Source organism: Oryctolagus cuniculus, chromosome 7 (genome assembly GCF_964237555.1).
Source record: "Oryctolagus cuniculus chromosome 7, mOryCun1.1, whole genome shotgun sequence".
Taxonomy (NCBI): domain Eukaryota; kingdom Metazoa; phylum Chordata; class Mammalia; order Lagomorpha; family Leporidae; genus Oryctolagus; species Oryctolagus cuniculus.
The window spans coordinates 13,198,100-13,204,706 of record NC_091438.1 but is presented as its reverse complement, the minus strand read 5'-3'; the positions used below and the strand labels follow the sequence as shown (position 1 = coordinate 13,204,706).

The window sequence follows — 6,607 nt, the reverse complement described above, 5'->3', positions numbered from 1 at the left end:
AGCCACACTCCCACAGGAGGAGGCCCGGGCCTCAGTGCTGAGGGATCCTGAGCAGCGCCCCAGCCTTCACGCAGCTGCCCTGCTGGCCGCTTTAACTGCGTGTTCCGAGCTTGGCATCACCTGCGGCACAGGTAACCCCTCCTTGGGGACAGCCCGCTTCCCAAGCACCTGAGGGTAACCAAGTCCCAGGTGTGCAGACAACTCAGGCCTCACAGGCCCTTAGACCCAGACCCTGTGAGTGTCAGGATCCTCACCAGAACACTTTGCATGGAAAGCTAATTAACACAGAGAAACCAGGAGCTTTCAAAAGAAGCCGAGGCCTGGAATTCCCTGGCTGATGTTCAGGTAGAATTGACTGGTGTGGGGGCACCCCAGCATCTGTTTCACACCTCCAGGTGTGAAAATCACCAGGCTGGGAATCACCACTCTGGTGACAAACCTACTAACTGAGAAGCAGGAAAGCAGAGCGACCATGACCTTCAGCAGGGCAGCTTCAACAGCCTCAGGGTCTCCCCCACCAGTGGGAAGTTGGAATGAGGCAGCGTGCACAGACACGTCCCCAGGGCCGCTGGAGGCTGTGCACAGGGTCCGCCCCTTCAACCTTGAAGGGTGTCCATGTCTTTCCCAATCACAGAGGGGGAAATTGGTGGCAAGAATCGCCCAGGCTTCCCTTCTGGGTTCTTTTCTATGGTCGTCTTTTCTTAAGGCTTCTCACCCACTACAAGTCCTTCTAAGCAAACAATCAACCCTGCCTCGGTGCCTGCAAAGGCTGGTGACGAAGTGTGCAGTGCTGGGGCCGTGGTCTCTGGCCTCCCCCACATGCGGGGCTGGGGTGGTGCCCTGCCTGCTGCAAGGTGCAGCGCACGCGCCGTGTTGCTATGGACAAGGCGAAGCCCAGCAAACGGGGACCTGGTGGCCTTTCGGCTGGAAGTTTCCGTTCGGGTGACCTCTCAGCCAACACTGTGAGCAAATGGATTGCTGGCTTATTCTGGGATCCTTACCCAGCTTTCGGGGGCGGGTCCTCGGTTAACGAGAATGAGCTCCCTTGGTGATCAAGAACCTCTTTCCAGCCCACAGTGTTGGCGCCCTGTAGAAATCTATGAGCACATCTTCCAGTTTTAGTTCACTGTGGAAAGGGCCAGACACACCTAATAAAGACATTGGGGGACCGGCGATGCGCTAGAACACGCAGATCTCAACTTCCAACTCAGGCCGTGCTGTCCCTCGGGGTAACTATTGATTTGGTATTTAAGTTCTGTCAATATTTACCTCTTCAGTCGATGAAGTTTGATGTCTATGTCAGGGCACTGATATCTGCTTCGAGTTTATTTCTCACTTCCTGCTTTTGTTCTATCAGCCTAGGGAGGAGAATGGGGTTTGGCTGGGGAGAACGGTTCCTAGACGCCCTGGTGTAGGATGGGGCCGTAGTTCCGTTTCTCCCCCTTGTGCCTCGGCGTCCTGGGTGGCTGCAGAGGTCCCTTCACCACTGGCATCTGATGCCTCCATCCTTGAATATCTAGAAGGATAAGGTAGGTGAATCACCCAAGTTTTGCGGGTGGCAAGTCGGGAAGAGAAAACATCGTTTTCCATTTGGATAAAGAACAGTGTTTGCACTGACTTCAACTGTGCCTGCTTGGAAGCAGATTTCTGCAGGACACCATGCAAACATTGACAGGGCCTTCAAACTGGGACTCAGGAGGCCAGACCCTGTCAGAGGACTGTGGGCCCTGTGGTAGGGCCTGCTGGAGACCCCTGTGAGGCCTCCCCGCCTGGAACCTGAGTTCTCTCTGATCCAATGCCCTGGCCAGCAGCTGCAGAAGGGACCAGCACCCATGTTCACCCCAGCCATGCTCTGCAGAGCTGTTCAGGGGTCAACGACTGTGTTACAAGAGCTGTGAGGGTGACCGGCCCAAAGCTTCCCCTACAGCAAGGGCACAGCCAGTCAACTTCCAAGTGAGGCCGGGAGCTGGGGCCTCCTGCCTTCCCAGGGCTGTATCTCCCCTTAGCTCTCTATGGAAACAATAAATCTGGGTTGGATGCCGTGTGCACTCTGCCCTGTTCTAGGAAGGGAGCAACCCAGACAACCGTCACCAGCCGCAGTAGTTCATTCTGGGGTGTGCACCCGCCTGGGACCCGAGGACGTTTCCACAAGAGACCAGCATTGGAATCTGTGGCCTGAAGAAAGGCACGCACCTCCCACTAAAGTAAGCCACACCCCTCCCAACGTGGGTGGGAGTCATCCAATCAGCTGGGGGTCTGGGTGGACCGAGAGGCACGAGAAAGGAGAGTTGTCCCGCTCTGCCTGATTGTCTGCAGCCTGGACATTGGCCCTCTCCTTCCTTCAGAGCGGAACTCTCACCCTCAGCTCTCCTGGGTCTCCAGTTTGCTGACTGCAGATCTTTGGACTTCACCTCCCCAATAAATGTGAGCGGTCCCTTGTAGCCTCTCTCCGTCCCTCTCGGTACGTGTGTGTTTGTATAAGCACACACATGGCGTGTGTATATTTACAGTCACTCTGAGATAAAAAGTATAGCGAGGTTAACGATGTAAAGTTACATAGCCATTTACTGTCGGTATCAAGCATTATCCCCTGTAGATAATTGCATGTGCTACACTTCTTTTTTAAAATATTTATTTTATTTACTTGAAAGGCAGAGTTACAGAGATAAAGGAAGAGACACAGAGAGAAAGAGAGGCCTTCCATTCGCTGGTTTACTCCCCAAATGGCCACAAAGGCTGGGTCTGGGCCAGGCTGAAACCAAGAGCCTGGACTCCATCCGGGTCTCCTATGTGGATGCACAGGCCAAGTACTTGGGCCGTCTTCTGCTGCTTTCCCAGGTGCACTAGCAAGAAGCTGGAGCAAAAGTGGGGCAGGCAGGACTGGAACCAGTGGCCTATACAAGGATGCCAGCATTGCAGGTGGTGGCTTAACCCGCTGTGCCACAATGCCAGCCACATGTTGTTATTGTTAAATGAGCTAATAATGGGGCCGGCACTGTGGCATAGTGGGTAAAGCCACTACCTGCAGTGCCGGCATCCCATATGGGAGCCGATTTGAGTCCCTGCTGCTCCACTTCTGATCCAGCTCTCTGCTATGGCCTGGGAAAGCAGTGGAAGATGGCCCAGGTCCTTGGGCCCCTGCACCCATGTAGGAGACCCGGAAGCAGCTCTTGGCTCCTGGATTCAGATCGAAGCAGCTCTGGCCATTGTGGCCAACTGGGGAGTGAACCAGTAGATGGAACCCCTCCCCCATATCTGCCTTTCAAATGAATAAATAAATCTTTTTTAAAAAATGCCAGTTGTGCTCCCTGTGAGAAAGTTCCCAGGAAAGGAGAAGCTGGGAGCATGGTGGCCACGGCAGGCTAGGGGTGACATTTCTGAGACAGTCTGAAGGGCAGGCCCATCACATGAGCGTCCATCTGCCCCCCCCTCCCCCCGAGAGTCTAGGGGACACAGAGGGACGGCTCAGCTTTCTCCTGCCTCTCCAGGAGAGCAGCTTAATCCACTTAGCTGTTTCTGTCCACCACGCCCCACAGGCCTGCAACCCCTGGCTGAGCACCAGCATCTAAAATGAAAACTCATGGCCTCTCCTCGGCCTGGCTCAATCTCAAGAGTTAGAGGTGGGGTGCTTCACCCCAAACCTTGCAGAAGAGAGAGGAAGGGACAAAGGAGGAGGAACCTGCCAGGATGCTGCCTCACTGTCCTGGGGAAACGCTGTGACTCTCTAATAAAGACACTGTTACTGACACTGCAGTCACGACTCAGCGTCTGCCACTTCAGTCTCCTTACAAAGCATCAGCTGCACCAGGGGAGGGAAGAAGGGGCGTGTCCTAACGTCAGGCCCCGCCTCCTCACACGGGATGGTCCCTGTCCCAGTGTCTCACTCAGTGAGAGAAGGAATCCGGAAGAGTTCGAAGTTCAAGGAAAACAGACCTGGGCCAGGTTCAAGTGTTTTATTGCCACAAGTGCAGCGCGTTAACACTTGGGCAGATTGTGGAGAGTTCCATTTGCTTGATGACGCATCTTGTCCAGGAAGTGGGGATGGGGTGGGGGGAGGGGAGATCCAGGTTCCTTAGGTTTTCAGAGTCTTCCTCAGCTGGGCGCTCCCCTCCCGCTGTGATGAGAGCTGTGCAGACGTCAGGAGCAGATGGAGGTGCAGGGGTTTCTTCAGATCCACCATGGGTCTCAGTCTGTGGCCTGAGGAGGGCTGAGGCAGGGGGTGCTTGAGGGCAGGGGGGTTTGGGGGCGGGAGGCTGCCAGGGGACAGAACACCTGTGTCCCACAAAGTCCTCCATGTCTGGCCCCAGCCGCGCTCCTGGGGAACTTGAGCTGCAAGCCCCGTGGGGCCAGGCGCATGGTTCACCCCCTCCTGGGGCTGCGCTAGTGGATTCCAACCATGTGTTCTCAAGGGAAATCTCTCTGCTCACAGCCAAGATGCGGCGGACCTGGAAGCCAGGGCTGCCCGCTAACCTGAACTCGCCCGCTGGTTGCCAGCTGGCTGGGAGAGCCCTGGGCACAGACAGAAGAGATGCTGGGCTGCTTCTGCACAGTGGGCCCTGCTGGTCACAATGGGAGACTTCACAGGGTGGGGGGCGCTTGGGGATGCTGGGAAGATGGGGATCTGAGTTGCCTGTGCCCGGGAAAAGGACCCCTGCCCCACCAATCAGAGAGTGCCCAGGACTCTCTCCCACCCTTCCTCAGCTCTGCCCACACTTCAGGCCAACTTTCTTTCCGATGCTGCTACAAAAGCTATGTTGAAAGAACAATGGTCCCTCGGCCTTGTCACCTGGAGCTGCGTGCGATCTACAAGAGGGAACTGTGCCTTCTCCCCTGACTTCACTCCACCTGGCAGGTGTTCTGCATCCTTCCCCTCCTCTCCCTCCCTCCCTGCTCCCTTGCACGCTGGCACACACCCCTGCACAAGCATCTCAGTGTGCACACCCCCACGAGCAGCACAGCTCAGGTGGGGCGCGTCTTCACAAGGCGTCTCCGCAGCTCGCTTAACCACTTAGCAGTGGTTAGAGTCACCCCAGGTCAGAACCCAAACTCTTTCTGGGCTATTGAGGACCTGGAAGAGTTGGAACCTCCAGAGAGCCTGGGTCCGGCTCGAGCCCCCTCCCCACCCCATTGCTGTCAGCGAGTCCCTGCTGACCTGTGGAGCTGGTGGGGCTGGTGGGGCTGAGTGGACAGCCGAGGGAGACGGAGGCTGAGCTGTGCACCCTGCAGCCCCTGTGCGTGCAGTGGGCAACTCGGGCCCTGCGACTGTGCTTTGTCTTCATGGTTTCTGGTCACCCGCAGGGTGCCTCTCGGAGTTTATCTTAACTCAGCCAGTGGTAGAATGTGCTCTTACTGAGGCCAGCTCCTCTGCCTCCTGGTCTCTCTGCAGGATTATACCAGCTTCCCAAGGCCATGGCCACCCCTCACCCAGCCCTCCAGGGAGCAGGACAACTGCAGGTGGACATCTGTCCCCACCCCCAGGCCCTCGTCCACCTGGCTATGCGGTTCGCTTCTCCCCTGCATGGTTCCATGCCCTGTAACGCAGATCTGCCGGCACAGGAGCCACTGTCCGCCCAGGGCCCTCTCCCACTTGTCCCTGACTTGGTCCCCAGGACACAGCCAGGTACAGAGTGGCCACTCAGCACCTCCCAGATGTGACCCTTCCCTGGGGCCACTGTCTCTTCCTCCTTTCATTATCTGAAAATAGGTATCAGGACTTACTTTAAAGGCACTTGATGTGAGAGATCCTGTGAAATTCTCACTTCATTTTAAACCCCAGCTTAATCAGACGGTTTTTCTTGGAGCTAAACACTTTCATCCTTCGCCTCCTTGGGGAAATGGGCAAAGCTGAAGGTCTCCTTGCTGATGAATCCATTTCTTTTTCCAGCCTCCTTCCCCTCTCTCATTGTTGCTGCACGAAAGACCTGCCTCCTCTCTGGATCCGTTGGTTAAGCAGAGGCACCTGCACATAGGAAGTGGCTGGGATGAAGGCCTGGCCCTGGACTCTTCCTCTGCTCTCCCAGAATTTGCACTTAACTGGTACCCACAAATTACTCACCCTGGTTAGGACGCTCCAATTTGGGCATTTTTTCTTTTCTTGAAAGGCAGGAAGACACAGAGAGAGAGAGAGATCTTCCACCTGCTGGATTACTCCTCAAATGCCTGCAGCAGCCAGGGCTGGACCAGGTCAAAGTCAGGAGCCTGGAACTCAATCCAGGTCTCTCCCATGGATGACAGGGCCTCAAGTTCTTGAGCCATCACCTGCCGCTCCTCCTCCCCCGCCTCCCCCGCCAGAAAGCACGTTAGCAGGAAACTGGATTGGAAGTGGAGGAACCAGGACTCGAACCAGGCACTCCGATGTAGGATGTGGGCATCCCAAGTGGTGACTTAAGATACTGTGCCAAACACTTGTCCTGAATTTGGCCAATTAGGAATTTCATGCAATTCCAACAACAGCAATGTGGTTCAGGAAAACATGAAGATACATCGAGATTTGGGGAGAATTTTTGGTAAGGTGGAGGTATCATGATTGCCCAGTTGCAGGAGAGTTTTGGCCTCAGGCAACAAGGGGACACTGGGCAGGCAGCCTGAAACCCTGGAGCCTACACAG

The 6,607-nt window shown here is 55.7% G+C and overlaps 1 long non-coding RNA gene across 2 annotated transcripts; it reads left to right on the top strand.

Moving 5' to 3' along the window:
- Positions 1–360: 360 nt before the first annotated feature.
- Positions 361–6,003, top strand: LOC127493707 (uncharacterized). Of its 2 annotated transcripts, none has more exons than XR_011390280.1 (3): positions 361–1,529; positions 2,065–2,204; positions 5,885–6,003. It is a non-coding gene; the product is annotated as an uncharacterized lncRNA (long non-coding RNA). The 2 variants fall into 2 exon arrangements; XR_007924170.2 differs by lacking the exon at positions 5,885–6,003 and adding an exon at positions 2,317–2,429.
- The last annotated feature ends 604 nt before the right edge of the window (positions 6,004–6,607 follow it).